This window comes from Scyliorhinus canicula, chromosome 7, assembly GCF_902713615.1.
Source record: "Scyliorhinus canicula chromosome 7, sScyCan1.1, whole genome shotgun sequence".
NCBI classification, from domain to species: domain Eukaryota; kingdom Metazoa; phylum Chordata; class Chondrichthyes; order Carcharhiniformes; family Scyliorhinidae; genus Scyliorhinus; species Scyliorhinus canicula.
The window spans coordinates 183596947-183619398 of record NC_052152.1 but is presented as its reverse complement, the minus strand read 5'-3'; the positions used below and the strand labels follow the sequence as shown (position 1 = coordinate 183619398).

The following is a 22452-nucleotide window of genomic DNA, read 5'->3' as shown; positions in this document are numbered from 1 at the left end:
AGGCTTCAACGAAGTTACTGTGAAAAGCCCCTAGTCACCACATTCTGGCACCTGTTCGGGGAGGCTGGTACGGGAATTGAACCGTGCTACTGGCCTGCCTTGGTCTGCTTTAAAAGCCAGCGATTTAGCCCAGTGTGCTAAACCAGCTACGAAAGTAAAAGAAGCATGAACTATTATTAATTAAAATTAGTTACGGTCAGATAAGAAGTGATAGAATGGCTCCTGCCTTTTTCCACCAGTTGTTTTTTTTTGAGAATTTGCTTGGCAATTCAGTTAGTGTTTAACTGTTCCAAGTGTTGTGACTGTAACAGACACAAACTGGTTTTCTGGTATACTTTAATGGAAAAGTGGGTCATATTTATTATACTTCCAATCTAACTAAAAATAATAGAAGCTCTCCAATTCACACTCGCATGTGCATTCAAGAGTTCACGCGCGCGCGCGCGCACACACACACATGCAGAAGTAATTTACAAAATGGGAGGGTAGGGTTACATTGTTTAAAAGTCCAAAAAAAGTCAATTGTATTTGGATTCTGTGGATTGAAGGCTTATATGGTTACAAACTGGTCTCAATGGTCTTGGTGGAGAAGATGTAAAGATGCCGAGGGATGATTTTTGACCTACCTTCTGGAGTCAACAGCTGCTGTGTTCATATATAAGGTGCTACCTGCAGTGTGTGGCTGGTCAAAAACAGGCATGTCACAAGCTTGCAGGATGGCTGGAGAGAGAGAGAGAAGGTGGCTGGAGAGAGGGAGATTCTTAAAACATAAAAAATATGAAAAGTTCATCACATGAACTTCCACTAATTGGACAGTCACCCAAACGTGGTCATAGCAAGCGGATTCCAAGTCTATTGTAAAGATGATTAGAATCTGGCAGGTGGAGTTCCCTTCTCAAATAACTCCTAATGGCTTGGTCCACACTCCATTGAATGAACAGGTTATGTCTTGATGTTTTGTGAATGGTTCAGGAGATGGGTTATTCAAACTCATCTAAGTTGATTTATCTCTGGTGGGCTAGACAGCCCGGCTCCATTCTGATAGCTTTGCAAATGGCACGGTTTTTGGTGCGCCTCACCATATTTAAATACATGAGTAACGGTCAATTTGGCATTCTGCCAAGCCAATTGACTGTGATATTACACTGCCCATGGCATGGGCAGATGGGTGGGAGTGGGCCAAGTTGAACAAGGGTGGGAATGTGGGGGGGCATATCATTCGGGAATGCATCGGAGGCAATTCCTTCCAAGATGTCACTACTGCCCCCCCCCCCCCCCCCAGCCTCTCTGTAAAATTCAGTTCTATTTGTGAGGAAGAACATAAATCGTGACAATAAGATAGTCACCAAAATACCCAATAGGAAATTCCGAAGAAACGTCTTTATCCAAAATTTAACCATGGTAGTTTGTTCCTAGTACATACGAACATATAAACTAGGAGCAGGAGTAAGCCATTTGGCCCCTCGAATCTTCATAGAATTTACAGTGCAGAAGGAGGCCATTCGGCCCATTGATTCTGCACCAGCTCTTGGAAAGAGCACCCCACTTAAGCCCATGCCTCCACTCTATCCCCGGATCCCAGGCAACCCCACCTAACCTCTTGGACACTAAAAGGCAATTTAGGATAGCTAATTCACCTAATCTGCACATCTTTGAACTGTGGGAGGAAACCGGAGCACACGGAGAAAACCCACATAGACACTGGGAGAAAGTGCAAACTCCACACAGTCACCCGAGGCCAGAATTTAATCCGAGTCCCTGAAGATGCGAGGCAGCAATGCTAACCACTGTGCCACCATGCTGTCTGTCTTCTCCGCAACAGGATCGTGGCTGATCTGATTGTGGCCTCGGCTCCATATTCCACCTACCCCTGATAACCCTCGAGTACCTTGTGAGTCAAGAATCTATCTACCTCTGCCTTATAAATATTCAATGGCTACTGCTCTCTGGGAAGAGGGTTCCAAAGACTCGCGACCTTCTGAGTGAGAAACATTTCTTCTCCGTCCAATCTTAAATGGGAGACCCCTCATTTTTAAACTGTGTCCCCTAGTTCTAGTCCCTACCACACAGTGAAACATAATGAGAATAAATATTAACTGATTCAGTTGTACCTAACGTGTAGGTGAATGATGCAAGGAGAGCTTCAAATAGGCTATATTGTTCAATGTGTGATAACAAGTGTTTGTGATGTGGAGCTCACAAAACGTGATGGATTCAAGGGATTTTGCTACACATTTACTGCGATAATTGGCAACAGAGGTATTTGTTTCCCTCTAGTGAGAATGGAGGACTATTACAGCGCAACAAATTTGAATGCTTTTTTTTCTCCTGTGCTTGGATTCAGGACAAATATTGTAGTGCGCAGGACAAATCTTCCCCTTTATTTGATGAGATACAGACATGCAATCTTTTTTTTAAAAAATGTATTTTATTATAAACGTGTGTCAAAACGGGTTACAGCAAATAAACACCCGGGAAACATACTTCCCGGCAATCAACTCTACAGTCTGTACAGATTTTTTTCCTTTTTTCACCCCCCACCCGTGACGAACAGCTCCTCAAACACAGTCACAAACATCCCCCACCTTTTCTCAAACCCCCCTGCAGACCCCCTTAACACATACTTTTTTTATATATAAATTTAGAGTAGCCAATTATTTTTCTTTTCCAATTAAGGGGCAATTTAGCATGGCCAATCCACCTAACCTTTTGGGTTGTGGGGTGAAACCCATGCAGACATGGGGAGAATGTGCAATCTCCGCATGGACAGTGACCCAGGGCCGGGATTCGAACCCGGTTCCTCAGCGCAGCAGTCCCAGTGCTACAAATGCCGCCCTCCCCTTAACTCATACTTTATCTTCTCCAACCGCAGGAAGTCAGACAGGTCACCCAACCAAACCGCTACCCCTAGTGGTGATGCCGACCGCCACTCCAGTCAGACCTGCAATCTGATTAAACTGAGAGAAACCTGTAGTTTATTTGAACAGGCAGTGGGAAAATTTAATCCCACAGGATTGTGTTTACCAAAGTTATATGGACAGAATTGTTCAAGGTGATATAAAGCACCTTCTAATTCTAGTTAGAAGCCTCTGAAGAAATTAGTTTGTGTGAAATTATTAAGGGAAAAGTGGCTAGGGCAAAACAGTAAAACCATAAAAAATTACCAAAAAACTTAACATATTGCATTAAATGTAGCACAACACTAAGATCTACAGAGTTGAGAGGATTGTGAAAGAAGTGTGATTTAATTCTTAATGTCTTTAACTTCTGTTAAGAATGGAGCTTCCATGTTTCTACCCATGTTCAGTTTGGGGAGCACAAGTAATAGAGTCTTAGTGGATTGAATTCTAGACAAGATGACTTTTAAGTAGATGCTCATTTTTGATTAAATACCAATAGCTGTCATTTAGCCAGTTTGAGGTAAAGTTGTTATCAAACCAATTTACTTATGAACCATTACAACATGGGCACCATTGTTCCCTAAGAACTATTTCTGCATGGTACACTGACATACATGGTGTTATTCAGTTTTATGCCACACAGCATATTGTAGTAAAATGTCCTATTGGCCGGGTATTTCAATAAGCAGTGCATTGGCATGTATTTCCATTTTTGGCAGTAAGGATTCTCTTGATTTGATGTTTCCTTAAAAATACTATGACATTATGTCACCAGAAGTATCTAGAATCAGCAGCTGGCAGGATTTTTACCATTATTCCCAGGAATAATATTGTTGCCCGTGTTTGTTTCTGTCATGATTGGCAAACAGGTATGCATGGACATAATGGGGTAGTCAAACATTCAGGACACCGCGTTCAATACCAGATTTCTGCCCCTGTCTGCGTGCTGCACATTTCCATTGGTAATATGGGCAGATACGGCTAGCTCCATCTAAAACATAATGACACCCCAGTGACATTACGCCCTCTGTTCTGCTTGTTCCGCATAGACTGCACTATTTCTGTCTGTTAACCTGTTTGAATGTCGTACTGCATTTTTCTCGAGTGAATTTTGTTTTTACTGGTGCAAAATCCACAATCTGCAAGGGGGTGTTGATTCATTAGAAAATTTTGGAATGGTATCAGTAAAGATTGATCAATAAATGGAAGGGTGAGCAGTGGAGGGAAATGAAACTGGGGAGTTATGGAAGTGGGGCTGGTCAAGGTGAGGGATTTGCATTTGCAGGAAGAGTTTGCTAGTCTGGAGGAGCTAAGGGAGAGGGTAGTGCTGCGGAGGGGTAGTGAGTTCAGGCATCTGCAAGTTAGGGACTTTGCACGGAAGCTCTGGAAGGGGTTCCCTAGGTTGCCGTGATACACCTTGCTTGAGTGACTGCTGCTTCTGGATATGGAAGGGGAGGGAAAAATTGGGGATATATAGAAGTGGCTGGGGGAGCAGAGAGGTGAGCGGGTGGTGAAGATCCAGGAGAAATGGGAAGCGGAGTTGGGAAGGTAGATCAATTGGGTAGTATGGAATGAGGCACTGCGAAGGGTAAACGGGACTTCCTCTGGTGCAAGGATGAGTCTGTTACAATTTAAGATGGTGCACAGGGTGCATATGACTCGGGCGAGAATGAGTGGGTTCTTTCAGGGGGTAGCAGCTGAGTATGAGAGGTGTGGGTGGGGGCCAGCGAATCACGTGCACATGTTTTGTGGTTGCGAAAAATTGGGAAGATTCTGGGTGGGAGTGTTCGCAGCCTTAGCCAGCGTAGTGGAGGAGGAGGTGGACCCGGACCCTTTGGTGGCGATATTTGGGAATTCAGAGAAGACGGAGTTCATGGAGAGGAGGAAGGCCGATGTTGTGGCCTTCGTCACTCTGATTGCATGCTGGTGAATTTTGCTGGAGTGGCGGTCGGCATTGCCACTGGGGGTAGTGGCTTGATTGGGTGACCTGTGCGACTTCCTGTGGTTAGAGAAGATAAAGTATGAGTTAAGGGGCTTGGCAGGGGAGTTTGAGACAAGGCGGGGGATGTTTTTAACCTTGTTTGAGTAGCTGTTCATCTGTGGGAGGTGGGTGGTGGAGGGAGGGTGAAAAAGGGGAAAAATCTGGACAGACTGTACAGTTGATTGTTGGGAAGTTTGTTTCCCAGGGTGTTTATTTGCTGTAACCTCTTTGATACATGTTTGTAATAAAATACGTTTAAAAAAAAACTTGTAACAATTGAATGCGATAATGAGTGACCTGGACAAATGAACTAAGATGGGCTGATTAGCCTTCGGCATTTATATCTGTCTTATGAATGCAATAAAATAAAAAGTATCGACAACTATTTCAATATAATGCATATATAATTAGTGTCCAATATTATAATGATGAAGTTTTCAGTCCTTGCGCAATGACAATTATAGCATACATATTAGAGAGCTCTAAATAAAATATTATCTTAAGCACAAAATTGGATTTTACACTGCTCCAGTAGGTTGTCAAAAGCAACACAACCAAATTTCTAATGTTGCACACACTCCCTTTTTCTTTACTCGAGTCTTATTATTCCTTTTGTTGAGATGTGATCACTGTTTATTTCACAGAATACTACAAACACCTTTCTCTGCAGTAACCATTAGGTGGCAGCATATTCGGTAAATCTTGCATCATATTGGAGAAGGTTTGCTTTGCATTATGTGCAGTAAAAAAAATTGTGCCTCTGGGTTTGTTTACTCATACATTAAGGAAATATTCTCATACTATTACTTTCTTAAATTCGGGTGAAAAGAATTCCATGATCAGCTATCAGTAAATTTTTAAGTCAGAAATTAAACTTCAGTTTTAATTAGCAAAACAATCCTGGAATAAACAAATAAAGTACTAAAGGCAAAGAACAAATGTTGACAACTAAAATTAATTCACCATGCGTCATCAGCCATATCTTCAGTGCCTCCTCCCTCTACTAACGTACATGTTGCAGGATTAGAAGGTGTTTCGGACTTCTGTCCGGAACACAGCTTTATTTTAAAAGCCCAAAAATCAGCAACAATATTTCACTTCAAACATTGGTCCTTTAATCAACTGTTATCTTTCAGTGAAGCATGTACTGCCAATTATGGGGAAAACAACGTGCTCATTAACCCTTCGGCCTTTGTTTTTTCTAAATCATGTAGTGTCCTAACTGTCCTGGTTGAAGAGTGTTTGTAGCGCTGGTACATACTGAAGCAGTTTAACACTGCAGCAAATGGATTCTTGCATGTACGTGGGCTGGCTCTGGTAGTGATAAAACTTTATTTTTGACTGTATTGCTGCAGATACAATTTGTTCACATGCACGTACCTGGTTATTGAATGTATGTCAGCTGCGCCTCAGTTGGTGGCACTCTTGCCTCTGAATCAGAAGGTTCTATTCCAGGGCTTGAGCACAAAAAAAATAAGGCTGACAGCCCAACAGTACCGAGGAAGTACTGCAATGTTGAAGGTGTTAAAATGAGGCCCCAGCTGCCAACTTTGTTGGATATAAAATATCCCACGGGCATTGTTTTGAAAAGAACAGGGGAGTTACCTCTGGTTTCCTGGACAATAGTTATCCCTGAATCAACACCACAAAAATAGATTATCTGGTCATTATAATCTTGCTGTTTGTGTAATCTCAGCTGGGCACATATTGGTTGTGGTATTTCCTGCAACATTGGTCATGCTTCAAAAAGTACTCCTTGGTTGTCAAGTGTTTCAAGATGTCTGGTAGCTGGGTAAAGTGCTCTATAAATACAATCCCTAGTTTTCATACCGAGAGGCAAATAAAACCACATGCCAAGTTAAACCGTACCTGACCCAAAGTACATGTCAGAATGAAACTCTCAATGGTGGATCTCGGAATGGCTGAGCTTGGGTCAAAATATCGAGAGTTCTTTTCTCTGCACCTGACTGCTCTCTCACGCTTTGGCCTTCTTGAAGCAGGTCCACACAAAATACCTCCAGCCTGTCGAGCAGGCTGCCTGTAGGAAGAAAACCAACGGAAGCAACTCTGCAGTTAATTTCTGCAAGACATTCAGGAAACCCATTCTTCTGGATTTCCTGACCAGCTCTCCTACACGTAGCATCCCCCTCCAGCTGAAAATGCAGGTCAAAATTTCCGTTATCCCAAGTGGAAAATCTATGAAAAACATCAGTGACTCCTTCGGGAGTCGATGGAAGCGAGTTAGTATTGATTAATTCAAATGCAAATGAGATAGATTTCTTCTGGAAAGTAACATTTTGGGGTACCTTTTATATGAGACACGACGGGTGGGATTTTCCGCCTGCACCTCACCCCGCCCCCATGGTGTGTTTTGCGACTGCAGACGTGGCCCGCCATTGGTCGATGGTGGGATCCTCTATGCAGCCACTGTCAACTAGTTTCCCGTTACCCACAACCTCCATCGTTGTGGAAATCTGCGGCAGGGGTTCCCATCATCGGGACCAGAAGGTCAACTCGGCGGGAACGGCCAAAAGCCTCGCCCGATGTGTTACATGTGAAATACTTGGATGGAATAGCACTGCGGCCGTTCCTACACCCCATGGATTGCAGCGGTTTAAGAAGGCAGCTCACTACCACCTTCTCAACGACAAGGGCTGAGCAATAAATACTGACCTAGCCAGGGACACACCCCATGAATTAATTTTTAAAGAACAGGACCTGAAGCTGTCCATCACTGGATTTTTCTAGCATCAGTGCAGGATCTGTTGCAGACTAAATTCATAGAGATTCATTGTTTTGATGAGTCAACAACTGCATTATAGTATCATGCCACTACCAGCTTGGATGGACCTAGATCTTTTCTTGCACAGCAATTCCAACAATTTCTCAGTTATTTTTAACTGGGGTGAATGTTTTGTTGGCCTGGAGTGCATTTCGGATATTTCCACGATATCATACTTCTGTTTAATTTCCAGAAATATCCCAAATTTGCTGAAATCACCAGAGAAATGTGCTTCTGATTAAATGGTAGCCATGGAAAATGTTAACTAGTATTGTTAAACAACAATTTGTTAACAATTTATTCCTCGATTAATTGTTTTCTTTGGACACAAAGATCTTGGAAGATTTAAATAATTATGTTTTTTATTATTGTTTTTTTTCCTGGCTCATAGTAATTATTCTCTGAATGGATGAAGATCAGTTGATAAGATTTTACCATCAATTTATAACAATAATCTTTATTGTCACAAGTAGTCTTACATTAACATTGCAATGAAGTTACTGTGAAAACCCACTTATTTTACAATGTGTCTTCTTCCTGTAAACATAGAATAGTACAGCACAGTAAAAGCTGTTGGTTAATAAATAAATCTGGTAAATTAAGCCATTTCAATTGTATTCCTCTTGGTTTTACATTTTAGATATCTGGCGCTTTCTGAAACTAAACCCACGCTGAAGCTTGGGCACCTCTGCTAAATTGTTCGCAGGTATTCAGTCATATTCCAAGTTCCTACTGTTTGTTATTGTAATAAAATAGAAAATGTGATGAATAATTTTCTCAAGATAGACCTAATGTCATATTGTTCAAAACATTCACTGGAACTGAAGGTTCTATTGATACAATATGGGCGTATAGATTGGAACATTTTCCTCCGCCTTGCTTTGAGCATTGTAGCACACTCACCTACAAGCCTTGGACAAGATTTAGGAGCTACAATCTGTGTGTGACATACACTGGTGAAAATTGTTATCTTTTACTCCCAGGCATAGATTTGGTTCATCGAGCTTCAAATGAGTATCCACGTAAAAGCATACTAAAACTCAACAGTGCATGACTGTGCCTATATCCTTGTGGTTTGAGAGTGGTCAATGCTTAACTTTTTTTAAGGGCAAAATATTTGAATTGAAGAATGAGTAACTTGACCTCTGGTCAGCCATTCAATTTAAGCAGAGCCAACCAAAATTCACTGAACTTGGAGCTGAAATGACGAGTTCCAAAATCCAAGTGAATGGGAAGGGCAACATTGTAATTGGGTCAAATGTTGTGATTCGTGAAGTTTAGATGTGGACACTTGATGCGTTTGTATGATATAACTGTGTTCATTCTGTTTTTTTACAGAGGTGGGAAATAGAAAATTTCATTGATACTGTATGTCAGGACTGCTCTTCTAATGTTTAGGTTGAATCATATTGTTAAAAGGGTGTTTTATTCTCCATCAGGCCATACTATGTATATCTTTGATGTTTTCAGGGCATAATTATTAACTGCCAGCAATCCTTTTATACTTTAAAGCAGATAATGGCTGTTACAAAGTTTGGGGATGTGGTGGAGGGGGGCAGGATCTCATCCACTCCAGATCTGCTGCCAGATAGAATTTTCAAACAGGACTGTAAATAGATGAACAATCAGCCATCCATTTCAGTGAGGGGGGGGGGGGGGGGGGGGGGGGGGTTGGTGATGTAGTGGTAATGTCACTGGGCTGTTAATCCAGAAGATGGGGGACACAGGTTCAAATCCCACCATGGCAGCTGGTGGAATTTACTCCAGATCCATAGCAATCTAATTGACCCTTAACCACTCTCTGCAAAGGCCAAGCTCAGTTCAAGGGCAGTTAGGGATAGGCAAGAATTGTTGGTCTTGCCAATTATGCCCACATGCCATGAAATAATTTTTTTCAATGCAAATTGGGGTTAACGTGCGGGTAAAATTGGGAGGCTCCCTTGCGGTGCCATGAATGTTCCATCCACTTTGTCGGGTGTTGTGTTGCTCAGTTGTAATGCTACCTCTGGCTCAGACACAATGCTGTGAGCCAGCGCTGGCCCACGCTCAGGTGCTTGCGGAATAAGCTCCACCCTGTGTCCCTCCATTGCAGGCTTAATTTCCCACTCTCTGAAACCAGGGAACTGCAACAAGATGTCTGCTTGGTGCCCACAGCTTACTAAACTCACCAAATGGGAAATACGCCAGTATCAGATATTCAACTGAAGATTTGGAATGGAAATCACGACAAAGGAGGTGTGGTAGTCAGTATTAGGGGTATTACAGTACCCAGGTTGATGCTGTAAGACTATTGGTGTGGGAGGTACCTGAAACAGCAAGATCATTGGTGAAGCCTGCCTGCTGGTTCCGCCCAGTAAGGCGGAGTATAAGAGCCTGTGTCTCCCGATTCGGAGGACCACACGCCGCCCGAGGAAAATCTCCCAACTTTTACCACGACTTGTCTCGGTGACCCTGGACCAGTCTCGGCCCCGAACGCTCTCGACCGTGCTCATCAACGGGCGCAAAACATCCTGCCTGGTCGACCCCGGGAGCACAGAGAGCTTCATACACCCCAACACGGTAAGGCGCTGTGCCCTTCCCATCCACCCAGTCAACCAAAGAATCTCCCTGGCCTCCGGGTCTCACTCTGTAGAGATCAAAGGGTTCTGCGTAGCGAACCTCACGGTCCAGGGAACATAAGAACATAAGAGCTAGGAGCAGGAGTAGGCCATCTGGCCCCTCGAGCCTGCTCCGCCATTCAATTAGATCATGGCTGATCTTTTGTGGACTCAGCTCCACTTTCCGGCCCGAACACCATAACCCTTAATCCCTTTATTCTTCAAACAACTATCTATCTTTACCTTAAAAACATGTAATGAAGGAGCCTCAACTGCTTCACTGGGCAAGGCATTCCATAGATTCACAACCCTTTGGGTGAAGAAGTTCCTCCTAAACTCAGTCCTAAATCTACTTCCCCTTATTTTGAGGCTATGTCCCCTAGTTCTGCTGTCACCCGCCAGTGGAAACAACCTGCCCGCATCTATCCTATCTATTCCCTTCATAATTTTAAATGTTTCTATAAGATCCCCCCTCATCCTCCTAAATTCCAACGAGTACAGTCCCAGTCTACTCAACCTCTCCTCATAATCCAACCCCTTCAGCTCTGGGATTAACCTAGTGAATCTCCTCTGCACACCCTCCAGCGCCAGTACGTCCTTTCTCAAGTAAGGAGACCAAAACTGAACACAATACTCCAGGTGTGGCCGCACTAACACCGTATACAATTGCAACATAACCTCCCTAGTCTTAAACTTCATCCCTCTAGCAATGAAGGACAAAATTCCATCTGCCTTCTTAATCACCTGTTGCACTTGTAAACCAACCTTCTGTGACTCATGCACTAGCACACCCAAGTCTCTCTGAACAGCGGCATGCTTTAATATTTTATCGTTTAAATAATAATCCCGTTTGCTGTTATTCCTACCAAAATGGATAACCTCACATTTGTCAACATTGTATTCCATCTGCCAGACCCTAGCCCATTCACTTAACCTATCCAAATCCCTCTGCAGACTTCCAGTATCCTCTGCACTTTTCGCTTTACCACTCATCTTAGTGTCATCTGCAAACTTGGACACATTGCCCTTGGTCCCCAACTCCAAATCATCTATGTAAATTGTGAACAATTGTGGGCCCAACACGGATCCCTGAGGGACACCACTAGCTACTGATTGCCAACCAGAGAAACACCCATTTATCCCAACTCTTTGCTTTCTATTAATTAACCAATCCTCTATCCATGCTACTACTTTACCCTTAATGCCATGCATCTTTATCTTATGCAGCAACCTTTTGTGTGGCACCTTGTCAAAGGCTTTCTGGAAATCCAGATATACCACATCCATCGGCTCCCCGTTATCTACTGCACTGGTAATGTCCTCAAAAAATTCCACTAAATTAGTTAGGCATGACCTGCCCTTTATGAACCCATGCTGCGTCTGCCCAATGGGACAATTTCTATCCAGATGCCTCGTAATTTCTTCCTTGATGATAGATTCCAGCATCTTCCCTACTACCAAAGTTAAACTCACTGGCCTATAATTTCCTGCTTTCTGCCTACCTCCTTTTTTAAACAGTGGCGTCACGTTTGCTAATTTCCAATCCACCGGGACCACCCCAGAGTCTAGTGAATTTCGGTAAATTATCACTAGTGCATCTGCAATTTCCCTAGCCATCTCTTTTAGCACTCTGGGATGCATTCCATCAGGGCCAGGAGACTTGTCTACCTTTAGCCCCATTAGCTTGCCCATCACTCCCTCCTTAGTGATAACAATCCTCTCAAGGTCCTCACCTGTCATAGCCTCATTTCTATCAGTCGCTGGCATGTTATTTGTGCCTTCCACTGTGAAGACCGACCCAAAAAACCTGTTCAGTTCCTCAGCCATTTCCTCATTTCCCATTATTAAAACTCCCTTCTCATCCTCTAAAGGACCAATATTTACCTTAGCCACTCTTTTTTGTCTTATATATTTGTAAAAACTTTTACTGTCTGTTTTTATATTCTGAGCAAGTTTACTCTCATACTCTATCTTACTCTTCTTTATAGCTTTTTTTAGTAGCTTTCTGTTGCCCCCTAAAGATTTCCCAGTCCTCTACTCTCCCAGCAATCTTTGCCACTTTATATGCTTTTTCCTTCAATTTGATACTCTCCCTTATTTCCTTAGATATCCACGGTCGATTTTCCCTCTTTCTTCCGTCCTTCCTTTTTGTTGGTATAAACCTTTGCTGAGCACTGTGAAAAATCGCTTGGAAGGTTCTCCACTGTTCCTCAACTGTTCCACCATAAAGTCTTAGCTCCCAGTCTACTTTAGCTAGTTCTTCTCTCATCCCCTTGTAATCTCCTTTGTTTAAACACAAGACACTAGTATTTGATTTTACTTTCTCACCCTCCATCTGTATTTTAAATTCCACCATATTGTGATCGCTCCTTCCGAGAGGATCCCTAACTATGAGATCATGAATCAATCCTGTCTCATTACACAGAACAAGATCTAGGACCGCTAGTTCCCTCGTAGGTTCCATTACATACTGTTCTAGGAAACTATCGCGGATACATTCTATAAACTCCTCCTCAAGGTTGCCTTGACCGACCTGGTTAAACCAATCGACATGTAGATTAAAATCCCCCATGATAACTGCTGTACCATTTCTACATGCATCAGTTATTTCTTTGTTTATTGCCTGCCCCACCATATCGTTACTATTTGGTGGCCGATAGACTACTCCTATCAGTGACTTTTTCGCCTTACTATTCCTGATTTCCACCCAAATGGATTCAACCTTATCCTCCATAGCACCGATGTCATCCCTTACTATTGCCCGGATGTCATCCTTAAATAACAGAGCAACACCACCTCCCTTACCATCCACTCTGTCCTTCCGAATAGTTTGATACCCTCGGATATTTAACTACGTAGCCGAGGATGGCTAGAGGGAATTAAAACATTTCTGGCTCTACTTCCTCCCTCGCCTCTGTGCTGCCACGCCCCTAGAGTTAGACTTCCAATGTAACCTCCAGAGTTTAAATTTTAAATTCAGCGGCCCTATACCCCCCTCGCTGTCTGCAGCCTCACAACCCTCAAGGTCGATCCGCCTTCCCTTTTTGCGAACCTCACCCCGGATTGCAAACCCGTCGCCCCCAGGAGCAGACGGTACAGTGACCAGGACCGGACCTTCATTAGGTCGGAAGTCCAGCGGTTACTGAAGGAAGGTATTATTGAGGCTAGCAACAGTCCCTGGAGAGCGCAAGTAGTGGTTGTAAAGACCTTGGAGAAGCATAGGATGGTCAGCGATTATAGTCAGACCATCAACAGGTATACGCAGCTCGACGCGTACCCTCTCCCCCGCATATCTTATTTGGTCAATCAGATTGCACAATACAAGGTCTTTTCCACAGTGGATCTCAAGTCCGCCTACCACCAGCTCCCCATCCGCCCTAGCGACTGCAAATACACTGCATTTGAAGCAGATGGGCGGCTCTACCACTTCCTAAGGGTTCCCTTCGGTGTCACAAATGGAGTCTCGGTCTTCCAACGGGAGATGGACCGAATGGTTGACCGTTACGGTTTACGGGCCACGTTTCCGTATCTCGATAACGTCACCATCTGCGGTCACGACCAGCAGGACCACGACACCAACCTCCAAAAATTCCTCCATACCGCAAAAATCCTTAATCTAACCTACAACAAGGACAAATGCATGATCAGCACCGACCGTCTAGCCATCCTCGGCTACGTAGTGCATGATGGAGTTATAGGCCCAGATCCCGAACTCATGCGCCCCCTCATGGAGTTTCCCCTCCCCCACTGCTCCAAGGCCCTGAAACGCTGCCTGGGAATTTTTTCATATTATGTCTAGTGGGTCCCCAACTATGCGGACAAGGCCCGCCGACAAATGCAATCCACGGTTTTTCCCCTGTCGACAGAGGCCCGCCAGGCCTTCAGTCGCACATGATGCACGCAATCGATGAATCCCTTCCCTTCCAAGTCGAGAGTGACGCGTCCGACGTAGCTCTGGCCAAGCGGGCAGACCCGTGGCCTTCTTCTCACGCACCCGCCACACTTCAGAAATCCACCATTCCTCCGTTGAAAGGGAGGCCCAGGCCATAGTAGAAGATGTACGGCACTGGAGGCATTACCTGGCCGGCAGGAGATTCACTCTCCTCACTGACCAACAGTCGGTTGCTTTCATGTTCGATAATGCACAGCGGGGCAAGCTAAAGAACGATAAGTTCTTACGTTGGAGGATCGAGCTCTCCACCTACAACTATGAGATCTTGTATCGTCCCGGGAAGCTAAACGAGCCTCCTGATGCCCTATCCTGCGGCACGTGTGCCAACGCACAAGTGGACCGACTCTGCACCCTCCACGAGGACCTCTGCCACCCGGGGGTCACTCGATTCTTCCATTTCATCAAGACCCGCTACCTGCCGTACTCCATCGAGGAGGTCAGGACCGCCACCAGGAACTGCCAAATCTGCGCGGAGTGCAAGCCGCACTTCTCCAGGCCAGAGAAAGCACACCTGATAAAGGCTTCCCGTCCCTTTGAACGCCTCAGTATGGACTTCAAAGGGCCCCTCCCGTCCACAACACGTATTTCCTGAACGTGATTGACCAGTACTCCCGGTTCCCATTCACCATCCTCTGCCCCGACATGACCGCAGCCACCGTCATAAAAGCCCTCCACAGTATCTTTACACTGTTCGGTTTCCCCGCCTACATACACAGCGATAGGGGGTCCTCCTTTATGAGCGACTAACTGCATCAATTCCTGCTCAGCAAGGACATTGCCTCAAGACAGGATATGGTCTCCCTACGGGACCTGGCGCCCGCTGGATCCCCACCCACACCCCCACCACCACCCCACTGTCTCTCCCACTGGCGCACCCCACAGCCGCCCCCTTCCCAGGTGGATCGGTCTTCCCACTGGTCCCATCTAGGGGTGATGAAGCTGCCGGCGAAGCCGCGGAGGCGCTCCCGGAGCCACGGTTGCCCGAGCCGGCGCTTGCATCACCACCGAAACTGCGGCAATCGCAGAGGATGACCAGGGCCCCCGATCGACTAATTGCTTCATTTTGAATGTAAATAAATACTGCAAATAGTTGCAACATGTAACGAGGCAAAACACTGCACTAATGTATACCGGGTACCACAATAATCTCAAACTCTACCACTGTATAACGTGAGACCACCACCCCTGCCAGACTCATTTGTTTTAACAGGGGGTGAATGTGGTAGTCAGTATTAGGGATATTACGGTGCCCAGATTGATGCTGTAAGATCATTGGTGTGGGAGGTACCCGAGACAGCAAGATAATTGGTGAAGCCTGCCTGCTGGTTCCGCCCAGTAAGGCGGAGTATAAGAGCCTGTGTCTCCCAAGCAGCTGCATTCTGTACCTGCGCTGCTGGGGGAAACACCTAGTCCAATAAAGCCTTCAATTGTCATCCAATCTCGCATCAGGAGGGAGAAAAATAGACTGCCATCTTCTATAAAATATGGAGTGGACAGAAACAGGTCCCTGGTCCCCTTGGCAATGACAAATGCAAGATAGCCATCCACACAAATTCGAAAGACCATCTGTTTCCAAGACAGTGGGTGCAACTTTACGGCCGTGTTGCGGAGGGATGGGGCTGGAAAATGTGGCAAGCCATTCTAAAGTCCATTGACTTTGGTGCGATTTTCCACTCCCACCGATGTAAAATTCCATTCAGTGTGTCAGCAATCTTTCTTCCCAAGGATAATCTTACAAGGAACTAGCTGCCAAAGGAAATAATCTTCAAAACCCATTTTTGGATTATTTTTATTTGTACGTTTTCAGCATCAGGACTACCTTTTCAGCACGTCATATCTGGTTTAGCTAGCGTTACCCATAGACATGTTCATGGAAAACAGGTATTAGTCTGTGATGCTGACACCAAAAGCAGGAGAAGAAATGGTAGCCCAGATCTACAAAGGGTCAGATTCCTTTACGCCAACTTTGTGGTAGGAAGCAAGCAATGACAACCTCATACCTTTTGGGCAGAAGCATAAAACTGTTACTGGTTGCCTGAAAGAGTTTCATATCCTAGAAAACAGAATGGTGTCCAAATATAATGTGTGAAGATAAATGTTCATTCTTTAAATTTACTTGAAACTAAGCTATTTCATAGAACTGATGTGGCGAATGTTTGTTCAATGGTCTCAGTAATCAGCTCTGTTTCTATTGCTCTTATATTTCGATAAATCACGGGTGGAATTTTTAGCTCATGTTAGCCATCAGGAAGTACAGCGACACGGGCAGATATTATGGTGAGAATCGGGAAACTCTATTCTCCCCGGTGGGATTGCGATTTCCAATTTTTCCGAGCCCCTCACCAGAGGGGTGATGAGAAATATGCCACAGAAGGTCGGAAACCTCATTTAAATGCATGAGCATGCCATTACTAAGCCCTTCTGCCGAGACGTCCCCCTCATTGAATATTCATCGGTCACGCCGGCGCGGTTTACAACAGTTGTATAAAAATGAGAACCTGGCAACCTCTCCTTTGATGGGGATATTGGAGGTGAGCGCTCAGGTTGTCATCAACCTCCAGGGTGCCAGTTGCAGACGGGATGTCAGAGGGGACATGGGAGACACCGATAAGTTGAACTTGGGGCTGGATGGGGGTGTGCGGTGTGATGGGGGGAGATTCTGTGTTCGGTTTGTGAGGGCCCATATGTACATCAACTTGGACCTGAACCAGGTGATCCAGGGCCATCCACTTGGCCAGAATAGCAGGCATGCCCCAATTGCAGGGTGTAATAAATTGCACCCACATGGTTCTGCTTTCCCATGGCGGCATGGGGCATCATTTTTGAACACCAAGCTTTACCACCCGGTAAATGTCCAGCTTGTCTGTGACTACGCAATGCTTATCATGTGGTGTGTGCCCATTTTCCTGGGGAACGTCCATAATGGTTACATCTTGGGGCGTTCACAGATTCCAGCTGTCTTTGAGGGAGAGCAACGACAGGAGGGATGGCTCATTGAGGACAAAGGGAGGTGGCTGATGAGGCCAGTGCAGATGCCACAAACACCTGCTGAGACTCGATCAATGAGGCTCATGCGTCAATGTGTATGCTGGTTGAGCATCAGATTGGACTACTTGACGCAGTTCCGGTGCCTGGACAGGTGGGGCAAGCCCGCCAATGCAGCCCAAGAGAGTGTCAAACATCATTGTAGTCTGCTATGCTCTGCGCAACCTAACACTGCAGCGGGAAGAGCAGCTGGATCAAGAGAAGATGGAGTGCTGCATCCCCTTGGATGAGGAGGAACTGAAGAGGGCGGTGACTGGTAATTCATGGAGGAAGAGAAGGATGAAGGAGTTTGGGTGATGGTTAGGGCCCTCAGGGGTGCAGGGATTGGGGCATACTCATTGACTCTCAATTTGGTAGTGACCAGGATGGGAGTGTGAAAATCTCTCTCAACATGGGTGTCTCGTATCTTCTCATTACTGTAGGGCCTGTTGGAGGTCATTGACATGGTCAATTCCAATTAACGGGCAATTTAGCATGGCGAATCCACCTACCCTGCATATCTTTAGATTTGGGGTGGGGGTGGGGGGGTGAGACCCACGTAGACACTGAGAGAATGTGCAAACTCCAGATGGACAGTGACCCGCATGGATTGAACCCGGGTCCTCGGTGCCATAAGGCAGCAGTGCTAACCACTGCGCCACCCTACTCCATTCATGGGCAGGGGGCTAAAGTGATTGACCAGACTCTGCCAGGGGCCGGGGTAGGGGAGGACAGCGACAAAGTGCTGATTTTATGCAGGGGGCTACGGAGTATGGCCAAGCCATTAAAGAGTTATGTGCCCCTGGGTTCCTTCACGTGATAGAGGAGCAGCTGGAGTGAGTTCCAGAAGCCCTGCCATCCTCTGGCATTGACCCTCGTGGATTTCCACTAGTGCCTGCACCATGCAGTTGAAGCCCTGCGCCATGGGGTTCATGCCCTCCGCCATGGAGGTCGTGACCGGAACCATGGAGCAGACATCCCGTGCCATGGCGTGTATGTCATGGGTCATGGTCTCCACTGCGGATGCCAACTTCACAGTGTTAGGCTTGTTGTATGAGATTAATGGCACCATCTCTTCAACAAAAGTAGATGGGTCTCCTGTAGTCAGCCTTGCAGTCTAAGAGAAGGTGTCATCCCTTACTGATGCTCGTGACTCTGCCGTTGCAGTTCCAGCAGTTCTGGGATGACCCCTCCCAGGGACAGTCATCATCCTGAGGCTCAGCACAGTTCTGGGCTCAGGCATCCCTCCGAGTGCAGAATTCCTGTGACGTCCCTGCCTCTGCCTGCAGTGGATCATCAGGTGTGAGGAGCTCACCAGTGAGTGACCCAGAAGCCTGCCTAATACTTAATCCTACCAAGGTGTGAGTTGATGGAAGTGTGTGTGACAGCTGTGGCACCTTTCAATGTTGATCTGTGCTGCCCTGGGGCCGGGAGGATGATCCGCGCTGGTCTGCTGATTGACCTGCAATTTAAGGGAGAAGGCACTGGTATGGGACAGGGAAACACTGATGGGAGAAAGGTCACTCATGTGAAGCTTGCACCATTGCTGGATATGTTGAGGGGTCTCACTTGTGTCTTTGGTCCCGACCTCGCAGTCTGCACAGGAGTGGTGCTGCTATATCCTCAAATGGGGTTAGAGTCGTGAGCTCCGGCAGGCTGTGTCCACTCACGCCTGTTGTGCTTGTGTTTGTCCTGCAATGAGATAGATGGGGAGAGTGTAGACAGGAAGGAAACTTATCCTGGCTGCATGAAGAAGGTCATTCTTCTTACGACACTCCAGCCCATCCTTTTGTGGAGTAAGCTGGCATCCAGGTGGGCTTGGTCACTTTGCTGGCTGGACGCCTGTCCAATCATGGGTAGAAGGATTCCGCCTTTGCTCGACCCATCAAGAAGTTTGCTGAGGGCTCTCTCTGTAAATCGTGGTGCTGTCTTCCTGGCAGCCATCCTCCTGACTGGATTTGGAACAAGTGCTGGGGAGGCATTTAAAAGGGGTGCCCCACTGATTACAGAGATGAGGTTTCCCCAATGTATCAGGGGCAAGCCACTACGAGCGGAGTGTGAATCACATGGTGGGGAAAAAATTTGTTTAAAAAGGCTGAATATACAATGAGTTTTCCTGTTGGACCTGATGGTGGGATTCTTCCCGGTTTTCTCACCGCAACCGACATTTTGAAAAAAAAAATGGGAAAATTCTGCCCCACGTTTTCATATCATTGAATGTGAATGCAGTCATCTTTGGACAAAAATAAAACTTTATTCATCCACATCAACTTGAAACATAACTCTGTTTCTCTCCACAAATGCTGCCTGGACTGCTGAGTATTTTCAGCATTTTATCTTTTAATTTGATGTTTCTAGCATCTTAAGTATTTTTTTAAATTTCCCCCCACAGTTCTAGTTTCTCAAAATCACAGTTGAAAATGGGCTTTGCTAATTCTTTATGAAAATCGCTTATTGTCACAAGTAGGCTTCAAATGAAGTTACTGTGAAAAGCCCCTAGTCGCCACATTCTGGCGCCTGTTCGGGGAGACTGGTACGGGAATTGAACCGTGCTGCTGGCCTGCCTTGGTCTGCTTTAAAAGCCAGCGATTTAGCCCTGTGTGCTAAACCAGCCCCATGGAGTGGAATATGTGGCATATTTCAAGAGTATTCTGCACAACAGATTGAATACTAAAGAAATCTGGAAAGGAATTGAATGGAGGTCAGTAAATATTCCTCCTGGATGCTGACACAGAGAATTATGAATTGAATCTGGATTTTGGCCAAATCTCCATCAGATAAATTAAGTTTAAAAAATAATAATAATTTACGGGATGTGGGTGTCACTGGTTTGGCCAGCATTTATTTCCCATCCCTAGCTGCCCTTCAGAAGGTGGTGGTGCTAAGCTGCTTTCTTGAACCACTGCAGTCAATGAGGTGTAGGTCCACCCACTGCGCTATTAGAAAGGGATTTCTAGCATTTTGCCCCAGTGACAGTGCAGGAACGGCGAAGGCGATATATTTCGAAGTCGAGATGGTGAATGACTTGGAGGGGAACCTCTAGGTGCTGGGGTTCCCAGGTTTCTGCTGCTTTCCCCCTTGACAGTTACCATGCAATTTCTGACTTTGACAATGTTATAAATATAAACAGGAACCCTGTTGGGGTGTGAAATATGATGTCAATGAAAATGTTATATTCTTCTTTACAATATTGACAATATTAACTTTATGTGCAAGTCTCTTCCTCCTGGAACAGAGAAGATTTTATTTTCATGAACTGTGGATGTCACTGACAAGGCCAGCATTTATTATTCAGCCCCAAGTGCCTTTTGAGAAAATGCTGCGAACTGCCTGCTTGAACGTTTGCAGTCCATGTGGTGTAGGTACACCCACAGTGCATTTATGAAGGGAGTTCCAGGTTTTTGACCCAGTGACACTGAAGGAAAGTAAATGAGTTAGTTTCAAATCCGGATTGTGTGTGGCTTGGAGGAGAATTTGAAGGTAGTGGTGTTCCCACGTGCCTGCTGCCCTTGTTCTTCAGTCGATCGATCATGGGTTTGGAAGGTGCTGGCAAGTTGCTGCAGTGTATCTTGTATACTGTAAACATTACTGCCAACATACGTCAGTGCTGAATGAAGTGAATATTTAAGGTAATGGATGCGGTTCCAATCAAGCAAACGATTTGTCCTGGATGGTGTTGAGTTTCTGAGTGTTGTTGGAGCTGCTCTCACCCAAATAGGTGGAGAGTATTCCATCACTCTCAGGACTCGGGTCTTGTGGATGCTGGACAGGCTTTCCAGAGTCGGGGGATGGATTTTCCCCTGGGCTTCAAGGCCCCAATGTCTGGATCAAATGCAGGCCCCGAGCTTGTGTTCCTTTTGCTGGGAGAGCAGTGGCATAATCTTCCTGAAGACAGCATCCTTAAAAGTCACCACTGTGCTTGCTGCCCTATTAAGTGAGACCCTGCCTTTGTCCCACCTCTGAGTAAAGTTGCCAATGCGAGAGTCTCCAAGTTTGCATTGCAGCCTACCTCCAAATTAATTTTCAGTCTCCACCCCCTCCCTCCCTGGCAGGTTCTGAGGTAGGAGGGGAGGGGGAAAGAGTGTTAAATTGCATGGACAGGATTCTCTCTGAAACCTTGCCTGCCCTGACCCACTTGTGATTTTATACGGGTGGGCAGGGCATCGTAGATGAAGCCCACCTTTGCCCCATTTTAAGGACGTTAATGGCCACCTCTTAATGGTCGATTAAAGGGCTTTTGCTTCCCAGACTCGACCTTTAGGCATCCATCATAAGGCCCCTGCTACCTGGGGCACACTCCCCTTAAGACCGGATGATCCACCCCCCCCCCCCCCCCCCCCCTTGTCCCCAATTCCCAGACGTTCCTTACCCTGCCACATACCTTACCTCTGTCACTATCTGTCGCCCTGGGTCTTTGGACTTTGTTCCAGGCAGTTCCCTGCAGTACCTCTTGTGGCCACTCTGCACTGTGCCTGGAAGGGCTAAAGTAGTGTTTTTCAACTGTTTTGCCCGGGACCTCTTTTTACCAACCGGTCGACCTTCGCGACCCGTGCTGGCCGACCTTCGCGAACCACGCCAGCCAACCTTCACAAAACAAGCTGGCCAACCTTTGTGATCCACACCACCCGAACCTCACAACCCACGCTCCCCGAAATTCGCGACCCACCCGTTTCACTTACCTTTAATGCGACAGGTGAGCCTGCTTGGTCCTCACAATCTCACTTGCTTTGTTATTCAATGTTACATTTCTGATAATGACTTGAGCTGATGATTTATGAGCTCACTGCATTCATTTAAAAAAATCAAGAGGTTTGTCCTCAAACTCGCCATGCTTAGTCTTTAAATGCCTTTTGAAGTTTTGAGAGTTTTAAACTTTCATTTGCCAGTTCTTCCTTGCATATTACACCTTTGAATCCTGATTTGCAGTGGCACAATTAATAAACCCATACCGCAAGTAATCATCATTATGCTGCTTTATTTCTGGTTTCAGTTTCGTCTTAATGGGTTGTTCACCAGAGGCCCTGGTGAGCTCACACCAGCATTGCTAGCAGCTACAAAATGGAGGAATCTCCTTTGCGCCCAGAACACGTGACATCAGTATACGGGGGCGCGTGACCTGCTCTCTGCTGCTGCTCCAGGCAGGAAGGCTCCAGCGATTTAAAAAAAAAAAAAAATCTGCTCCTGGGTTAGCACGCTGACGTCAGTAGGAGGTGGTC

At 45.8% G+C, this 22452-nt stretch overlaps 1 protein-coding gene across 1 annotated transcript in view; it reads left to right on the top strand.

Moving 5' to 3' along the window:
* The window catches only part of LOC119969607 (rho GTPase-activating protein 18), a 169199-nt gene that overhangs the window by 50333 nt on the left and 96414 nt on the right, over window positions 1-22452 (top strand). Inside the window, exon 2 of the mRNA XM_038803443.1 lies at window positions 8304-8369. The gene's annotated coding sequence lies outside the window, so the exon portion shown is untranslated. The remainder of the gene's footprint in view (window positions 1-8303; window positions 8370-22452) is intronic.